Consider the following 22,029-nt stretch of genomic DNA (forward strand, 5'->3'; position numbering starts at 1 on the left):
AGTTATAGGTAAAGAGAAAATCTTGAAGATAGCAAGAAAGAAACAAGTCACATACAAGGGAAACCCATAAGGCTATCAGCAACTTATATGATTTCCCAGCAGCAACTTTACAGACCAGAGGAAGTGGCAGAAAATACTAAAATACTGAAAGAAAGTAATCTACAAACTAGAATTCTATATCTAGGAAAGTTATCATTCATAATTGAAGGAGAGATAAAGAGTTTCCCAAATGAGCAAAAACTAAATGAGTTCACCATCCCTGAAGTGGCTTTACAAGAAATGTTAAAGGGTTTTCTTCATGCAGAAAAGAAAAGGCCATTACCAGAAATAAGAAAATACAGGGAAGAAAAAAATCTCACCGGTAAAAGCAAAGTTGCAAATTATCTCTAACTATAATAAATAGTCAGGGGTCACATAAAACAGATATAAAGTATGATGTCAAAAAATAAAGAATGGAAGGATGAGTGAAAATTTAGTGCTTTTAGAATGAATTTGAACTTAAACTCCTATCAGTTTAAAATAGACTCCTATATTAGAAAAAATTAATGCAACAAAGAGCTGGTTTTGTGACAAAGTTATAAAATTGATAAACTCCTAGTGAGACTCACTAAAAAAAGAGAGAAAGAAAAGACACAAATAAACAAAATTAGGGATAAAAGAGGGGAAATTATGACTGATATCATAGAAATACAAAAGATCATACGAGAATACTATGAAAAAGTATATAACACCAAATTTAATAATCTAGAAGATATGGACCAGTAGTTAGAAAAATACAACTTTCCTAGACTGAATCAAGAACTGGAAAATCTAAATAGACCAATCAGAAGTATGGAAATTGAAACAATCATTAAAAACCTACCAAAAAGTAACAGTCCAGGACCAGATGGTTTCACCAGTGAATTCTACCAAACATTCAAACAAGATTTAATACTTATTCTCCTCAAATTCTTCCAGAAAATCAAAGAGAAGGCAATGCTTCCCAACTCATCTTAGGAGGCCAATATCACCTTGATATCAAAACCTGGTAAAGATAACACAAAAAAAGAAAACTACAGACCAATATATCTCATGAACACAGATGCAAAAATCCTAAATAAGATACTAGTAAACCGAATACAGCAATATATTAAAAAGATTATATACCATGATCAAGTGGGCTTTATCCCAAGAACACAGGGATGGTTCAACATATGCAAATCGATTAATGTGATACACCACATAAACAAATTAAAATATAAGAATCATATGATCCTATCAATAGATGCAGAAAAAGCCTTCGACAAGATACAGCATCCATTTATGATCAAAACACAACAAAATCAGTATAGAAGGAAAGTACCTTAACATAATAAAAGCCATATATGACAAACTCTCAGCCAACATTATACTTAATGGTGAAAAACTAAAAAGCTTCCAAGATCAGGATCAAGGCAAGGCTTCCCACTATCACCACTGTTATTCAATATAACATTGGAGGTCCTAGTGAATGTAATCAGAAAAGAGAAAGATATAAAAGGCATCCAAATAGGAAACAAAGAAAATCAAACTGTCACTATTTGTGGATGACATGATTCTCTATATAGAAAACCCTAAACACTCCACAAGAACATGACTAGAAACAATCAGCAAATACAGTAAAATCTCTGGATAAAAAATTGACATTCAAAAATCCATAGTGATCCTATACTCTAATAATGAAGCATCAGAAAAAGAAGTGGAAAAAATAATCCCTTTTGCAATTGCAACAAAAAGAATAAAATGCCTAGAAATAAATCTAACGAACATGTGAAGGACCTATATAATGAAAACTACAAGAGCCTATTAAAAGAAATCGAAGAAGATATAAAGAAATGGAAAGATATTCAATGTTCTTATTGGATGAATCAAGTTAGTTAAAATGACCATATTACTTAAAGCATTATACAGATTTAATGCAATCCCCATGGAAATCTCATCAGCATTTTTTAAAGAAATAGAAGAAAAAATCATCAGATTTGTGTGGAAGCGCAAAAGACCCCGAATTGCCAAAGCCATCCTGAGAAAAAAGAATGAGTCTAGAGGCATCACTCTGCCCGACTTCAAATTATGCTACAAAGCAACAGTAATTAAAACGGAATGATATTGGCATAAAAATAGACACACAGACCAGAACACAGTGAAACAGAATAGAGAGTTCAGAAGTAACCCCATATTTATATGGGCAAATGATTTTCGACAAAAAAGCCAAAAACATACAGTGGAGAAAGGGAAGCCTCTTCAATAAGTGGTGCTAGGAAAATTGGAAAGCCACCTGCAAAAGAATGAAACTAGACTGTTGTCTATCACCACACACCAAAATTAACTCAAAATGAATTAAGGACCTGAATATAAGACCAAAATCAATAAAATGCATGGAAGAAAACATAGGAACTAAACTCAAAGACCTTGGACTTAAAGAGGATTTTATGAATTTGACCTCAAAAGCAAGGGAAGTAAAAGCTAAAATAAATGAATGGGACTACATCAAACTAAAAAGCTTCTGCTCAACAAAAGAAATCATCAAGGGAAAGAGACAACCATCCGATTGGGAAAATATATTTGCAAGCAACACCTCTGATAAGGGCCTAATATCTAAAATATACAAAGAACTCATACAATTCAATAACAACAAAAAACAAAGGATCCAATCAAAAAATAGGCAGAGGACCTGAACAGACACTTCTCCCTAGAGGACATACAAATATATGAAAGGAAGCTCATCATCACTAGCTATTAGGGAATGCAAATCAAAACGACAATGAAATACCATCTCACACCTGTTAGAAAAGCTATAATTAACAGGACAAGTAATAACAAATGTTGGTGAGGATGCAGAGAAAAGGGAACCCTCATACACTGCTGGTGGGACTGCAAATTGGTACAGCCACTATGGAAAACAGTATAGAGGTTCTTCAACAAATTAAGAATTGATCTACCATATGATCCAGCAATCCCTCTACTGGGTATTTACTCCAAAGACTTGAAAATCTATATCCAAAAAGATATTTTCACACTGACGTTCATAGCAGCATTATGCACAGCGGCCAGGACATGGAAGCTACCAAAGTGTCCTACGATAGATGATTGGCTAAAACAGATGTGGTACATATATACAATGGAATATTACTCAGCCATAAGAAGAGATGAAACACTTCCATTTGCAACGACATGGATGGACCTTGAGGTAATCATGCTAAGTGACATAAGCCAAACTGAAAAAGTTGAAAATCACGTGATATCACTTATATGTGGGATATAAACCTAAAAGCAACAAATGAGCAGGACAAACAAACAGAGATTCATGGACATGGACTATAGACTAGTAGTTACCCTCCAGTAACCACTGTAGACTAGTGGTTACTAGCAGGGTGGGGGAGGAGAGGGATTGGAGATCGAGTAAAGGGGGTCATATTATAGGGTTTAGGGGGAGGGAGAAGTGGGTAAAGGGGATCAAATATATGGTAGCTGAAGGAAACTGGACTTTGGGCGGTAAACAATAGAACATACAGATGTCAAATGGCAATGTACATCTGAAAATGATGTGATTTTATTAACCAACGTTTCCCCAATAAACTTAATTAAAAATTAAAAAAATAAAATAAAATAGACTCCTATAGATATGCACAGATATATATGAACCTCATGGTAATCGCAAACCAAAAACCTACAAAAAAATTACACAAAAAATAAAGGAAAGAAATCCAATCGAAGCACTAAAGAAAAGAAGCCAACAAAAGAAAAATGATCAGAGATGAATAAAGGAACAGAGAAAAACAACAAAAACAAAAACAACCAAATACAATTAATGAAAAGGAAATAAGCACATATCTATCAATAATTACTTTAAATGTGAATGCACTAAATTCTCCAATCAAAAGGCATAGGGTAGTTGAATGGATTAAAAACAAACCAATAAACACTTATCTATATGCTGCCTATAATAGATTCACTTTTGATCGAAAGACATACAGAGACTGAAAGCGAAAGAATGGAAAAAGATATTCTATGCGAATAGAAACGAAAAGAAAGTTGGGGTAGCAATACATATTAGAAAAAAAGAGACTTTAAAACAAAGAAAGTGAAAAGAAACAAAGTACATTACAAAATGATAAAAAGGTAAATCCAAGAAGAGGATATAACAATTTTAAATATCTACACACTTAACATAGGAGCATGCAAGTATATACAGAAAATATTAATGAACATAAATGCCAAAATTAACAGTAATACAATCATAGTTGGGGACTTTAATATGCCACTTACCTCAATGGATAGATTATCCAGGCAAAATATTAATAAGAATAAAATAGCCTTAAATGACACTTTAGACCAAATTGACCTAATAGACATTTTCAGAATATTTCATCACAAACCTGAAGAATACATATTATTCTCAAGTATACATGGAATATTTTCCACAATAAACCACATATTAGGACAAAAAAAAGCCTCAATAAATTCAAGAAGATTGAAACTATATCAAACATATTTTCTGACCACAATGGTATGAAACCAGAAATCAATTATAGGGAAAAAAAAAAAACTGGGAAAAAAACACATATATGGAGATTAAAAACAGGCTCTAAACAACCAATGGGTCAAAGAGGAAATCAAGCAAAAAATGAAACAAGTGAAAATGAAAACACAATCGTGCAAAATTAATGGGATTCAGCAAAAGCAGTTATAAGAGGAAAGTTTATAGCTATACAAGCCTACTTCAAGAAGCAGGAAAAATTCCAAATAACCTAAATTTTCAACAAAAGAAACTAGAAAAAGAGGAACAACAAAAACCAAAGTAAATAAAAGGAAGGAAATATTAAGGATCAGAGCAAAAATAAATGAAATAGAAGATAGAAAAATAATAGAAAAGATTAGTGAAACCAAGAGCTGGTTCTTTGAAAGGATAAATAAAATTGACGAACCTCTATCAAGACTCATCAAGAAAAAAAGAGAGAGTCCAAATAAATAAAATTAGAAATAAAAGAAGAGAGATTACAACATCACAGAAATACAAACATTTAAAGAATATTATGAACAATTATATGCCAACAAATTGGACAATTATATGCCAACAAATTAGACAATCTAGAAGAAATGGATAAATTACTAGAAATATAAAATTTTTCAAGACTAAATCAAGAAGAAACAGGGAATCTGAGCAGACCAATTATTGGCAATGAAATTGAAGCAGGACCAGACATCTTACCAAATATTTAAAGCATTAATACTGATTCTTCTCAAACTATTCCAAAAAATTAAAAATGAAAGAATATTTTCAAACTCATTCTAGGAAGCCAGCATTAAAACCAGGCCTGCTACCAAAACCAGACAAAGATAATACAAAAAGAAAAAAATTACGGACCAATATCCCTGGTGAACATAGATGCAATTATTGTCAACAAAATACTAGCAAACTGAATTCAACCATTTATTAAACACCATGATCATATGGGATTTATACCAGGGATGCAGGATGGTTCGATATCCACAAAATGATTAATGTGATTCATCTTGTCAACAAAACCAAGGATAAAAATCATATGATTATCTCAATAGATATAGAATAAGCATCTGACAAAATTCAACATCCATTTATGATTTAAAAAAGAAAAAACTCTCAGCAAAGGGAATGTAGAAAGAACTTTCCTAAACATGATAAAAGCTATATATGACAAACCCACAACTAGCATCATATTCAAAGGGAAAAAGCTAAAGCTTTCCCTCTAAGATCATAAAACATAACAAGGATGCCCACTCTCACCACTATTATTCATTATAGTATTAAAAGTCCTAAACACAGCAATCACATAGAAAAGTATATGGCATCCAAATTGGAAAGGAAGAAGTAAAACTGTCACTATTCATAGATGACTTAAATTAATACTATTTGTTAGAAAACCCTAAATAACCCACCAAAAAATTAATAGAATTAATAAATGAACTCAGTAAAGTAGCAGGGTACAAAATTAAGATATGAAAACCCATCAGGTTTCTATGCACTGATAACAAATGATCATAAGGAGATATTAAGAAAACAATCCCATTTACAATTACATTGGAAAAAAGAAAATACCTCAGAATAAATTTAACTGACAAAGCGAAGACCTGTACTTGGAAAACTAGAAGACATTGAAGAAAGAAGTTGAAGAAGACACAAATAAATAGAAGGATATACCATGCTCATGGATTATAAGGATTAATATCTCTGAAATGACTGACCATTCTACTCAAGTCAATCTACATATTCAATGCAACCCCTATTAAAATAGCAATGACCATCTTCTCAGAATGAGAAAAAAAATAATCCTAAAATTTATATGGAACCAAAAGGATGAGAAATACCAAGAGAGAACAAAGTTGGAGGTATCATGCATGTGTGCGTGTGTACACACAAAGAAACATACAGATGGCCAACAGAGATATGAAAAGATGCTCACACACATACACACACAATGGACTATTACTCCATAATAAAAAAAAAATTGAAATGTTGCCATTTACGACAACATGAATGGACCTAAAGGGTATTATGCTAAGTGAAATAAGTCAGAAAAAGAAAGAAAAATATCACATGCTTTCCCTTATATGTGGAACCTTAAAAAAAAAAATGAACAAAAGAAAACAAAAACACTCATAGAAATAGAGATAAAAATGATAGTTGCCAGAGGGGAGTGTGTGGAAATTGGGTGAAAAAGGTGAAAGGGAATATAGTCAATAATAGTGTGATAAGTTTGTATGATGACGAATGATTACTAGCCTTAGTGTGGCGATTGCATTGTAAGGTACATAAATGTTGAATCATTATATTGTACTCCTGAAACTCGTATAATATTGTATGCCAACTATATTTAAATTAAAAAGTAATAATACAATAAAAAATAATTCTCACATAAGGAAGGCACAACAATTACCCTCCCAACCTTATAGATAAGGAAATAAGTACAAAGGGATAAAGTAACTTGTACAGGGATTTGAACTTGTGTCATCTGACTACTGATACATGTATTGAATGATTGCTATACTCTGTATCTGTCAATTTCATTCATTCCCACTAATCAGCCTGGTAACTTGGCTCATTTGGGACTCATCTCTTGTCATGGTTTCCTATCTTGCAAACCTTCCCCCATCCTCATTCCTCACACTTAGACCTTCTTAAATCCTAGTATCTTGATTAATTTTCATTCTCTAATCATGGCATCTAAAGATAAGACACTCCTTTAAGGAGAATTTATAAAGTTCTTGATTGTATTAATACTTCAAAACTTAAGGCCCCTAACCTCTGAGGGTTAAGGGCAGAATGAGAGTGGGGAAGGGAGGATGAGAGAGAGTGAAAAAAAAGTGAAGTGGGGAGGATGAGTGAGGGCGCTTCCTTTCCTCATGTTTTTATGTGTTTGGGCATATAGGATTTGTTAAAGTAGCTTTTGGTTTCCATCTCAAGGAAACCCATTGCACCTGCAATGGGGTGGCTAACATGATAAAACTGATTCATCTTTCCCTTTTTCCCCTACTGTACCTCAAACTCACTTCTATCATAGTACCCATAACAATTAAGTCCTTACATGGTGGTCTCCTTTAGATTTCGAACATTTGGAGCCTGAGAGTGGTAAGAACTGTAACTGACTCACAACTGTATCCTCAAGGCCTCAAGTAATGCCTGGCTCATTAGTGCTCAATAAATGATTGATGACTGAGTGAGTTAATGAATGTCTGAAATAAACCAAGCCTTCATGAAGAAGCATAAATGAGAGTAGAGACTATGCTTCAGTTATATTTTTTCTAGAAAATAAATGTTCACAGAAATGTAACAATATTGATATAAATAAATATTGCTTACTAATTTTGCAGCTATTTTAAAAAATAATATGACAAATAAATATGTGGTAAAATTTAAGGAAGTAATTTGCTCACTAAACTTCACATTATTTAGAAACGAATTGATCTAATTTATCTTCCAGGAGTATATAGCAAATGTAACTTGAATACTTTGTTTAAGCCAGAATTCTTTTGTGACATATGCTCTGCCAATGCCTACCCCTGTGGACTTCGGTTTTAAAATATCTGATTGCATCTTATAAAAGCGTAGGTATTCATTCCCCTCCTTCATTCTTCAAAGGTTTGCCTTCTTTCAAGATTCTCCAAGAAAAAAACTTATTTTTGTCACACATCGTTTACCATAGTTTGGTGTTTTAAATTCTCTTCAAGTCTTTTATAAGTTATTTTTTCCTAATCTATAGCAAAAAAAAAAAAAAAAAAGGAAGAAAGAGAAAGAAAAGAAAAGCTGTTATGAAAGAAAGGAAGGAAGGAAATAATGTGAATAGCTGAAATGGAAGGAAGGAAGGAAGAAGAAGGAAGAAGAAGGAAGAAGGAGAAGGAAGGAAGGAATAGCTGGGAAGGAAGGAAGGAAGCTGAAGGAATGGAAGAAAGAAAAGAAAGAAAGAAAGAAAATATTGTTAAGAAAGTTGTTGTTGTTGTTGTTGAAGAAAGAAAGAAAGAAAGAAAGAAAGAAAGAAAGAAAGAAAGAAAGAAAGAAAGAAAGAAAGAAAAGAAAAGGAAAAAAGAAAAAGAAAAGGAAGGAAGAAAAAACATAAAAATCTATCAAGAAAATTCTTAGATCCACCTCTAACACTTCTTTATGTCTCCTCAAATAACTCCTCTTTTTTCCAATAACATCATAATTTCCAAAGAATGTTTTATCCTTACAGAAGCAAAATTCTAGAAATGTTTATAACCAAACCCAGCTTTCTAGCAGGAAGGATTTACTTTATCACTTTACTCTATATTTAAAACTGATATGCAGACAGAAAATATGTTTTTTGTTATATAATTAGATTATAAGCTTCTCAAAACAGAATCCAGAAAGAAAACCTTGTCTATATGTCCTGTAGCATCTGGGTATTACCCATAAGTCCTGCACAAAACATATAGTCAGCAACAACAGAGTAGAGTAGATTTCTAAAAGCTGGGTCAAGCTGAACATATTACTTCTTATTCATAATCACTGAATCAAGGATAAAATGCAATAAAAGTATAGCTAAGAAATAGAACCAAATTTGGAAGCTAGGAGAAAACAAGTTGTACATCTAATTGGAGGACAAAATGAAGGCATGAATAGATGAGAGAGTAAAAGGTTAGTAACAAAGAAAACTAAAAGGAAGCAGTGAAATGAGTTAGTATATATACATAGATTTCCTAGTTCTGTCCACTGAGAAGGCTAAGAAGTTATGATACACCAGTATCAATGGCCACAACTAGTGCCCAAATTTTGGTTTCTAATGCCATTCTCCAATTGAGGGAACCACAGCTTCTTGGAGAAATGGCTGATTCTAGGACTAGGAAAGAATGTACAAGATGAGAATGAAGTATCTTATAAAGCCAGAAAATAAAGAAGTGCTCAAAAAAAAAAAAAAAGAAAGAAAGAAAGAACAGGATCATGGCAACATACAGATGGCCAACAGATGGCAAAGGGACAGAGAAGTCAACTGAACAAACTCCTAATTGTTAAAGCTGGAACAGTTTTTTAAAAATAAATAAATAATGTAGTACTGGGTTATATCCCAAAGTATAAAATAAATATTCATGGTTCCATACTGACATTTAAAAATGTTTGAATAAATAAACAAATAGAGAAGAGACAAATCTTTCATACAGTAGAATTCCAAGTAATTTATGTAGGTACTCCTCCTTCAAGGAGGTGAGGCTTAACTCTTGTGTGAGCTGTGCTTAGTGTCTTATTTCCAGTGAGTAGAGTATTAGAAGAGGAAGAAACACTAATTTTACACTGAAGAAACCTGGCAAACACTATCTCAGCCGAGTGACCAAGTTTTATATCGACAGTGATGAGTCATGTTGATACTACACACCCTTGATATTATGTGATGAGAACAGCACTTTACCTCTGAGCTCTTCCTTCCAAAAACACATTAACCTAGTCTAACCACAAGCAAATATAAGACAACCCTAAATTGAGGAACATTTACAAAACATCCGACCAGCACTCCTGCTGGTCAAGGTATTATGGTCAAGATAATGGATAGATAAACACTGTGCTTGCTTCCTCTCATGATCACATCAAAATTACAACTAAACTACAGAACAGCCTTAATTGGAAGTCACTTGAAATCTAGCTAAACAAGTCCTACAACCGAGGACATACAGAAGAAGCCACCTCAAGATTGGTAAGAAGGGTAGAGATGCAAACAGGTTGTTCCCACACCCGCATGTGGTGGTTAAATCAGGAGGTACATCTCGGCTGCAGAGGTCCTCTCAGAGGAGCAAGGGGTTCCAGCTTCACACCAGGCTCTTTAGCTCAGGGTTCCAATGCCAGAAAGAGCAGTCCCTACATCTAGATGAGCAGAGGCTGTGGTTGAGTGAGATGGTGAACTGTGGGAATCCCAGGCATTCCTCTTAAAAGGCCCGCACATAAACTTACTCGCTGATGAATCCCCTCACTCAGATCTCCAGCACTGGGCAGCAGCTCAAAGGGCACCAAGGACATATGGGGAGAAACTGAATTGTCTGGCCTCAAGGCGAGGGCTGGAGGGGCAGCTTTCTCCCAGACAGTAGTGCTGGCAGAGGGCACTGTTTCTTTGTTGAGCTCTCCCCACTCCCAGTGTGCAGATGCAGGCAGCTGCCATATCTGAATCTTCATCAACACTGGTATCCCACCCTTATGATTTCCTGAGATCCTGCCCTACCCACCTTGTGGGCCTACCCAAGCAAATCCCAGTGATTTTTCCAAATAAATGGCCTATCTTGGCTTATGCTTCAGATTTTTCTAAATCTCTCAAAGATTCGCCAAACCTAAACAACCAGTATATGGCCTCGGCGTGCCTCATACCTCTTACTGAGAGGCTTCAACTCAGCACTTCAGGCACCTTGGCCTCTCAAGTCACATCCAAGTCACGCTGGGGTGGCAGCTATATGTGGATTGCTTGTTAGCTCATGCCAGGTGGCCCAGACAAAGTATAGACTGCGGCTGAACTTGGCTTGCAGCAAGATCCCTTCCAGGAGACACCACCAGTGACCTCTTTGGTCTGAGCCAGAGCACCACCTGGGGCCACATTCAAGGACAATACAGCCAAAGAGCAGACTGGGAAGGCACCAGAGCCCTACTAAAGCAAATCCTGCTCCACAAGGTCAACCTCTGCACAACAGCTCCTGTAGCCAGTCCCCACAACCAATCAGCCCAAGAGTCAGTCCCTCCCACTGATGTGCAAACAGCAACCAAGGTTCAACTATAACAGGAAGGCACATGTGACTCATACAAGGGACACACCTGGAGCACCTGGCTCAAGTGACCAGGAAGACTGCACAGGACACCTGCTACATAAGGCCACTCTCTACTAAGACCAGGAGATTAGCAGCTTTACCTAACACATAGAAACGAACACAGGGAGAGTTCCAAAATGGGGAGACAAAGAAACATGTCCCATATTAAAAAAAAAAAAAACACACACCAGAACAAAGCTCCAGAAAAAGAACTCAACCAAATAGAGACAAGCAATATACCAGATGCAGAGTTCAAAATACTGGTTATAAGGATGTTCAATGATCTCAGTGAGAACCTCAATAAAGCAATAGAAAATATAAAAATGAAGATAGAAAACATAAAAAGAAACAGTCAGAAATGAAGAATATGGTAACTAAAATGAAGAATATATTAGAGTTCCTATAAGACTGTCAGCTGATTTCTCAACTGAAACTTTGCAAGCCAGAAGTGATTGGCACAAAATATTCAAAGCAATGAAAAGCAAGCACCTACAACCAAGATTACTCTACCCAGCAAAGCTATCCTCTAGAACTAAAGGACAAATAAGGATATTCCCAGACAGAAAAAGCTAAAGTCCATCACCACCAAACCAGTATTACAAAACATGTTAGAGGGATTTCTTTAAGAAGAATAAGAAAAAATATATTAAAAATATAAATAATAAAATGGCAATAACTACATATCTATCAACAATTACTTGAAATGTAAATGGATTAAATGTTACAATCAAAAGATAGGGTGACTGAGTAGATATTAAAAAAAAGACTCTTACATATGCTGCCTACAAGAGACTCACTTCAGATCAACGCACACACACAGAATGAAAGTAAAGTAATGGAAAAGGATGTTTCATGAAAAGGAAAACAAACAAAAAAGCTGGGGTAGCAGCTTTTATACCAGACAAAATAGACTATAAAACAAAGGTTATAACAAGAGACAAAGAAGGACCTAGAAATCTCACTTCTGGGTATTTATCCAAAGAAATCTAAAACAATAATTTGAAGAGACATGTGAATCTATATGTTCATTGCAGCATTATTTACAATCGCCAAGATATGGAGGCAACCTTGCTGTTCATCAATGGATAAATGGATGAAGAAGTGGTACATATATACAATGAAATAAAAGAGAATGAAATCTTGCCATCTGCAACAACAAGGATGGACCAAGAGAGTATTGCGCTGAGTGGAGCAAGTCCATCAGAGAAAGACAAATGCCATATGATTTCACTTAAATGTGGAATTTTAAAAACAAAATAAATGAACAAAACAGAAACAAACTCATAAATATAGAAAACATTTTCATGATTACCAGAGGGGAAGGGGACTGGGAGAACAGGTGAAAAGGGGATAGGTTTAAGAAATACAGATTGTTAGCTACAAGATAGATATGGAGATGTAAAGTACAGCATAAGGAATATAGTCAATAATATTGTAATAACTATGTATGGTATCAGATGGGTACTTGATTTATTGTGTGATCACTTTGTAAGTTACATAAATATCTTATCACTATGTTGCACACTGAAACTAACATAATATCATATGTCAACTGTAATTGAAAAATAAAAATTTTTTTTTTAAAAAAACTGTCTAGGTCATCAAAAACAAAGAAAGTCTGATAAACTATCAAACGGGAAGGCCAACAAGACATGATGACTAAATCTAATTGGTAACTTGAATGAGATCCGAGAACAGAAAAAGTATATTAAAGGAAAATTAGGGAAATTCAAATAAACTGTAGAGATTAAATAATAATAATGCACTGATGTCAGTTCCTTAGCTATGATCAATGTATCATAGTGTAAGATATTAACAATAAGGAAAACTGGGTAATGGAATATATGAGAATTCTCTAAACTGTCTGTACAACTTGTCTAAATCAAAACTATTCTAAAATAAAAAGGATTTGTTTTTCAAAAGCAATAATTAAAAAGGAGTAAGGTGCAAGGTACAGGCATAGAATTATATTTGTAAGCCCAGCATCTAAGTACAGGAAAATTGAGCATCCTCTAGACATTTATTTTGGGTCAGCCTTGGTACATCTCAGTGAGCCTAGAAATTATGCATGAAGTAGTTAATTAAATTGCCCTGGACACATGGCAGACTTTTAAAAATACATCCTGGTTGATCACATAGCAAAATTGACAACAGGGTATTAATGTACTTGTTATATATTGACTTCCCATATCACTTCCATTTGCAAATTACACCCAGGAACTGACTCCCAGGAAGTTTTCAATTAAGAAGCCCTAGGCATTCTGGAGCAGACCCAAGGCTCTGTGGTACCTAATCGAACCGAGCCACAGAGGTGCAGTTCCTATTCCCCTCACCTACCCCCAAAGGCTGCCCCCGGGAGCAAGTTTAAAGCATCTGGCACTATGGCTAGCAGACCACAGCCTCTTCCCACCACTGACCACCATGTCCCACTTCAACAAGGGCCCTTTCTATACAGGATCTCAGCAGAGGTCAAGGACAAAATTACTTCCAAGTATGATCATCAGGCAGATCTTAGCAACTGGGTAGAAGAGATGACAGTCATGAATGCTAGCACCAACTTTCTCCTGGGCTCAAAAGACAGCATAATCTTCTGTGAACTCATAAACAAGCTATAGCTAAGCTCAGTGAAGAAGGTCAATGAGTCTTCATTAAACTGGCCTCAGTTAGAGAATATAGGCAACTTTATTAAAGTTATTCAGGCTTATTTTATGAAACCACATGGCATATTTAAAGCAAATGATCTTTTTGAGAATGGAAACATGACACAGTTTTAGGCTATGCTGGTGGCTCTAGCAGATCTGGCTAAAGCAAAAGGATTCCATACAACAGTTGACATTAGCGTTAAGTATGCAAGAAAACAAACAAGACCTTTTGATGAAGGAAAATTAAAAGCAAGCCAAGTGTAATTGGTTTGCAGATGGGAACCAACAAATGTGTCAGCCAGACAGGTATGGGACTAGGAGACATCTTTATGATCCCAAAATGCAAATTGACAAACCCTTTGACCAGACCATGATTAGTCTGCAGATGGCCGTCAACAAAGGAGCCAGCTAGGGAGGAATGTTAGTGCCAGGTACCAGAAGAGTCATCTACGATAAGAAGCTAACTTTACAACCAGTGGACAACTCGACAATTTTTCTACAGATGTGTACCAACAAAGTCACTTCCCAGAAAGAAATGAGTGTATATGGGCTAGGGCAGCAAGTCTATGATCCTAAATACTGCGCTGCTCTGATAGAACTTGCCATTTACAACGGAAGCCAAGGTATAGGAACAAACGGGTCAGCAATCAATGATAGCGATTATTAGGCAGAATACTCAGAGGAGTATCACAGCAACTACCAATATGACTAGCCCAGAGATTACCAGTAGGGCTACTAAAGCACTGATGATTGGATTCACAGAGAGGAGTTCAGTATTTAGTCCATTGTTTTCATTCAGCGAGAACCAAGCTAGCCTTGAGTAACTTTTATCTTGTTTTCCTAAAACACTATTATGCTTATTATATCTGAAAGAAATATTGCCTTACATACATTCATTTTTCCTTTTTCTGCCTTTTCCCTAAATAGTTGGCTTTGAGTGCTGTAACAGTTAAATCCTACAATATAACTAATATTGCATAAAAAGTAAAAAGAAATACTATGAGAGGGGAGTACTCTTATGCAGTCAATTCTTTTATTACAAATCTATGCATTTTTACAATCTTCTACTTACACTGGTGTTTTCAAACAATAGGAATCTTTTTTTTACAGTTTAGTGTCTGGTTTCTATGTTGAAGACTAAACTCAAGCTTATAGTTAAAGGTGGTATTTGCCAACTGAATTTAAGATACAGTACTTTAGAAATTTATGTATCAATGTTTCTACAGTATGTTTACTAATTCTTAAAGTCATGATCAGTGTGAAAAAAGAAGAAGAAACCCTACCTTCCACAGATTCTTGAATAGGACATAAACTGACCAATCAAAATGCCCCATTATCCTGGACACAGTGATTGGTCCAAGGGCAACTGTGGAATCCAACGAGAGCCAAGCATAGTCATTCTGGATGGATTGGTGTAGATACTCAGTATCCTTCCAAAATTGTGAACTATACTGGGCTATGTAAGCATATAGTTGTGAGGACCATCTTTTCCAGTCACATAGAGAGAGATTGCTGGATAAAACACCCCAGAGGATAAAAGAAATAGACATAGAGAGACTTCTCATGGCATCATCTGAGACCTTGATCCAATACACTCATATTTAGCACCACTCTGTAGACTCTCAATTATTTGAACTGGTAACTTTTTGTTTTTCCTTAAGTGATTTTGAGTTGTGTTTCTGTTACAACAACAACAACAAAATCCTGATTAACAAAAGCAGTTCAAATTGAATAGATGAATACTTAACTGATAAATTATTTGTTTATTCATTTTAGATGTTTATATATTGAAATACTCAACATTCATAGAGTACCTACTATTTGGCTAGGTCTGCACTATGCCCTGGAAATACAAGGATATAAGAATCAAGCTCTTCCTCAAAAATGTACAGTCTTTAGGAGAAGCAGACAGACAGACAATCAACACAATAAGATTAACACTGATAAATTTATTATGCACACATGGACCTAGAAAGGCGAGCACTCAATGCAGACTAGAGTGGCATCCTTAGGAAGAGGCATCTGAACTAGGTTTAGAAGAATGAGTTAGAGCAGTAAACCAGGCTGATTAAGGGTTGGGGAGAGAGTGTCGGGATGGGCAGAGGCAGGTACCAAACAATAAGAGCAGTCCATGTGGTGCAGAAGTGTCAGAGGCTTGAATGCTTTGAGGAGCTCTAAGTATTACAGATCTATGGGGACAAAGAAGGAATTGGCAAGAGGTAAGGCCAGAGAGATACAGAGAGGCAGCTCTTGAGTTTGAATTATAGCCTAAAGATATCAAGGGCTACAGATAACAGTTACGTTCTGACAATTATCTCAACATGGATAAATGATACACATTTTTAAATGTTACACACACACATATCTATACTTGCAGCTCACTCAGCCACAGACTCTGTTCCAAGTTCAGTCCCAACTGGCTCTCAGCTCAAAATTCAAGCAGACTGCCCAGGACTCAAGGCAAACATGGTTCCAATGGTAGCAGATAAACTGTTAATAGATAACTTGGAGCTGATATTCCTTCTTGCACATTTGATCAGCACAGAAAAATTCTAGAATCAGCCCACATTTCAAATTCCATAACAATTTTTGTAAAGGTTCTCCTTGAACTGAATAAAATAGGTATTCATCGTTGTCTTTTTTTTCCCTCAGAAAATATTCACTAGCCTAGCAAAGGCTCACTTACTGTGTAAGGTACAGAGAATATGTTATCACTGGTTCATGAAATTCAATGAGAATTTACTAACAGGAACTGTGGCATTTGAGGACCAATTTTTTTAATGTAGATCTGGTTCAATCCAACAAATACCCATTAAGTTCTTACCCTATGGAAGCTACTATTCTGGAGGCTCTGGGGGTACAAGCTGAATTTCCTATGCAAAAACAAATTTTCTCAATCTTGCTATGAAGGGTTCTTTTTATATCAAAGTTGGCAGGAAATAAAAGACTAAATTGTCTCAAACTGTTGTTGGCAGTAAGCTTCTGTCTGTGTTAATTACACTCTATGTTTGATGCTCATCATTCAGTCAACAGTCAACGCATTGTAGCCTTTCTGTGATTGACTAAATACCAAATTACTGTGTGCAGCTTTCTGGATTTCTGAGTGTATCTAATTTATATCATTCCCAGATTTGATGATCTAATAGTATGGAGGTTTTTCCAGTCCTGACTCCTTTGATAAACAACTAATCAATGAAAATCTTGAGTACAAATACAGACATACTCATGAGAAGCGGTTTAAAAGTTTAGAATCCTTTGGAAATATAGTTTTTAAGGAAAGTTTCAAACTTTAAGTTTGAAAGGATAAATGACTTGTGAAAAAAATTTGCACCGTGTTTTAGTATTGTCTAGTTATATATGATTACATAATGCATAGAAACATCAAAAAATTTAACATGATTTGGATATATGTGCACATATGATCTTATGTATATATACATTTGGTATGAGAGTGAGAGAGTGAGAGAGTGAGCTGGTGAAAATAATTCAAGGTAAAGATCATACCAAACAGAAATCAAATAGAAAATACGTGTTTTAGTTTCCATTTTAGGTTCCATTTTCAGTTCTCAAAACATATGTTACAATAGGTATTTTAGCATGAATGATAGCAGTTAAAACCTCACAGGCTGCTTATATTCAAAGGTGTGATGGAGTCAGCTCGTACCAGCTTGCACGAGCCAATTCTGTGCATCTCTTTACAGCTTCACATTCAGCAATTTACTATAGATTACTTGAAAATGGCCATGGTGGAAGCAATTAAACCACAAAAATTGGCAAATCCTATAAATCAGAGGGGTTTTTTTCCCAATACAGCTGATTGGTAAATATTTACCAGAACACATACGAAATACATGTTAGGAAATAGAAGGCTAGAGTGAAGTAGAATATAGAAATTGTTTTATTTTTGTGCCCTCACATTAGACACTGGACAATTTTTTTCTTTAATAGTTACAAATATATAGATAGATGGTAAATAGATGATAAATATGAGGGGTAAATGACTAAATAATAAAATTATGACTAAAAAGGAAAATAAGAAAGAAATTAAAATTAAATGACAAAGTGATTAATAAATGTAGAAATATTATAATGCTTTTACTAAAAAGAAAGAAAAATTATAAAGCATTTCATAAGCTTATTACAGCTAGGAAGATAATTTAGTCTACATCTAACCTAACTATCCATTGCACCTATAAGGAGACTGAAGTCCAGAACTTAGCTATGATTATAAAACTAGGCAAGTGTCGAAGCCAGAATGAAACTCAAGTTTCTTCACTCAGGTTTCTAATGGGTCCATTAGAACTATTGTGTTCCCTTTCATGCTATCTTATCAGACTGAAGTTGCCAAAACCAGCATCGATTTCTTTCCAGCATATGTTTTTCATTATTAAACAAAATAAATGCTTTAAGACCTTTTAAGAAAACAAGCAGAAATATATCACAGATGATTCTTTAAACGGGCCTCTCACAGATCCTTCCAAGTCTCACTAGAGTCACCAATATCTTCTAGATGGAAAGATTAGATCGCAAAATTTGAGATGTTAGGATGATTTAAAATATTTTATTTCATAAAATTTCTCTGATCACATTTGCAATTTCCTCTATCGTTTAATGCAAAACCAAACAGACATGGTTTTCCTCAACTCTGAGTATTTAGCATATGAATTGCCTGATGTTATCTAAAATACCCTGTTCAAGGGGAACACTGATACAGTTTACATTTCATAAGCTGGTAGATTGCTAGAAATTTCACTCCTAGGCACAGAAGAAAGCTGAATTTCCATCTCCCTCCCACTTGAAGACCCCTCTTATCAAACATCTCTAATGGCATTCACTCTATCTTCTCTGTTGTTTATAGCATCTATTGACGTACTAAAAATAATTGAGAAAATAATGCAAAAAAGAATAGATTTTAGAGCCAGACACTCAGATTCAAATCCTAATTCAGCTACTTCCTAAATGTGTAATTTTGTAAAGTTACTTAACCACTCTGAACCTCAGTTTTCTTATCTGTGAATGCCTAGAATAATGGTGTCTAGAATTAATTTGATGTGTTAATATTAAGGAAATAACAGTTCTAAAGTATCTGATACAATATCCGATGCATAATAGATATTCAACAAAAGTTGTTTCCTTCTTTCCTTTCACAACTCCTCCACTGGCTTGGTGTTAGAGATAGAAAAATTAATAAACCATAATCTCACACTCCAGGTATTTGAAATATAGCAGGAGGAAAGATTTCTAAATGACTAATTTCCAAACAATATAGCTTGGTGAATCAATTAGGATCTCATCGGGAAACAGATGGTACCTCAAATTGCATAATTTGAGGAGAGTCTAATAAAGGGACTATTTTCAAAGATTGTGTAGGTAAGAAAACCACAAGAGATGGTGTAGTGTCCCAGGACTAAAAACAAATTTGGCACAGCCCTCCTCCCAGGCCTGAAGGGCTAGGGGAAGAACAGTTACAATTAACTAGAAAGAAAGAATGGAACAGTGGGGCGCTGGAGTTGCCTAATGCCAGCTTGAGAAGACAAACAGTGCACATCTTTTCCCAACTCCATACTGAGTGACATCACATTGATAGCTTAAAATTGGCCACAGTGGGAGTATTTCATCACAAAAATGGGCAAACACTACAAATCAGGGCTTCCTAACTCCCAAACTAGTTGTTAACCATTTACTAGCACATCATGAGGTATAATCTTTGCTGTGGGAAGCAACCAGCCCAGAGTAACCTCACAGAGGGAAATCTTGGGGAATAAATAGCCCAAATTTATTCTCCTTTTGTCCTCTCGTCTCCTTACAATGGTCAAAAACAATCAGAAGACAGAGGTCAAGAGAGTCCCTTGACATCTATTCAACTGACTTCCCATGCAACCAACAGAGTGGAGAGAATGAAAGAGTAGATCTGAAGAGGAAAACAGAAGCATACAGTGCATATAACAAAAAAGATGATAAAGATCTATTAAGTATCAAAAGAGAAATAACATTTCCTGGATAAATCAGGAAAAATAAAGAGTAAATGGAACTTAAAGGATGAGTAAAAGTTTGCCAAATGTGGAAGACAAAGGACACTATAGACAGGGAAATGTGTAGGAAAAAAATAAGCTGAGATGCCTGACACTGCTAAAGAGCTGATATTTTTAAAGACTGGCAGGATGGAGCATAGTGCTTGGGGTTGAGGGACTGAAAATTATGGAGGATGGGGGTGGAAAAAATATTCTAAAGTCACATTGAAAAGCATCTTAAAATGTGTCCAGTTTTTTTTATCCTCAATGCCATGACCCTCATTGAAGCCACCAGCATCTCTTACCTGGATGACCATCCTGCCAATCTACTCTACACTACAACCAAGGTGGTATTTCCAAAAGACAAATCTTATCTTCCTCCTACTCTGCCTAGGAACAATGAGCCTCTCCTTATTGCATGGTTCTAATGCCCTCCTTGTATTCTTAACTTCTCCTTCCCCATCCTACTGCTTACCTGACATACTTCCACTCCCCAATGTCCAGAAGCAGAGAGTGCTTTTTCAATTCCTTAAATGAAACAGGCTTGCTCGGCTTGCTCTCACCTTTCCTTCCCTTCACCTAGCCAACTTCATCTTAATCTTAAGATCTCAGTCCTGACATCACTCCCTCCTTAGATGTCCCTGACTTCCCCTGCCTCCTTCCAGATCTATTTCCTTACCATGATACTCTGTGCATAGTCTTACTCCGGTACTTATCATCCTGAATTCCAGTTGCCAGTTCCCTAGTCTGTTTCTCTCTCTCTCTCTCTCTAAACTCTAGGATCCTTGAAAACAGAGATTATGTTTATTTAACTTTATATCCCCAGTAATTAGCACAGAGTCTAGCATATAGTGGGTACTCAAAAAATATATATTGATTAGATAAATATCTAAAGGTTAACTATCAGGCACAGAGACAGGCATCTTAATATCTGATGAGATATTTTTTACTGAAGTATTCTCCTAGCTAGCTACGTAGAGAATCCCCCCAATTCTGTCACTATTAACCAGCTTGGGCTGACTAAACCCATAGAATATATTGCCCATTGTTGCAAAAACAGTATAAAACACCACAAGTGACACACAGGGTAAGCTTAAAGTGAGATTTACTGAGAAAAACACAAACAGAGCAGCAATGGAATGTCTATAATTCGTGAAGCTCACAGAGAGTGTGGCCAGCCTAGTACAGTGGATGTGCCATGGAAAGTTCTCCAAAAGAATAATCTGCACCCTAATGCTGCTAGAAATTTTTATTAAAAAACTAGGAGAACAGAGAACACCCATGGACTAAAGCTACATGACAAGGGAGCTTCTAGGCTGGGAGTCAGGATGAATACATCTAGTGACCTTTCTGGCGAGCTAGATCCCTGCTAAGCCACCTAATGGAGGCAAGAGACAGCCATCAGGTTTATCAGCTGACAAAATGTGTGTTTTATGACCTGTGACATTCCAAGATGCTGAAAGTTCAATAAGAAACACAACTCAAGTGTACAAAACTGTCTCAGCCACTCTCCTTTTGTAGTCACAAAGTCAAGCTTATAGTTCAGCACTAAGCACCACAAGCCCCAAACATGATAATCTGGGAAGATAGGGAACCTCCTTTCCGAGCACAAACTAGGGATCAAAACACTAAGGGTGTTCTCTTCATGCATATAGTTTCACTCTTAAGTGGCATAAATTGAAGTACACTGTTCTAGTTATATATTGCTGTGTAACAAATTATCCTAAACCATAGTGGCTTAAAACAGCAACTATCATTTTATTATCTCTGGGTCATCATTTGAGAGGGCCTTAGCTGACTTTTTCTGGCTTGAGGTCTCTTATGTACTAATAGTCAGATAATGGCTGGTGCTGGAGTAGGTAGATAGCTGAGCTCTCTGTCCTCAGTAGTCTCAGGGCTTCTCCATGTGGCCTTTCCAGCTGGGCTAGTTTGGGCTTCTTCATAGAACAGTGATCTTGGGGCATTTTTGATTGCTTACAGTCAGCTTAAGGATCCAAAGCAATTATTGCAATGCAGAAGCTACCTCACCTTTTATGATCTAGCCTTGGAGTCTCATAATGTCATAGGGACTACAGTTATGAGCCCAC

The 22,029-nt window shown here is 35.7% G+C and overlaps 1 pseudogene; it reads left to right on the top strand.

Annotated features, from left to right (window-relative positions):
- The first annotated feature begins 13,710 nt into the window (after positions 1-13,710).
- Positions 13,711-14,661, top strand: LOC120614323 (calponin-3-like; annotated as a pseudogene).
- The last annotated feature ends 7,368 nt before the right edge of the window (positions 14,662-22,029 follow it).

Source organism: Pteropus medius, unplaced genomic scaffold (genome assembly GCF_902729225.1).
Source record: "Pteropus medius unplaced genomic scaffold, Ma_sr-lr_union100, whole genome shotgun sequence".
Taxonomy (NCBI): Eukaryota; Metazoa; Chordata; class Mammalia; order Chiroptera; family Pteropodidae; genus Pteropus; species Pteropus medius.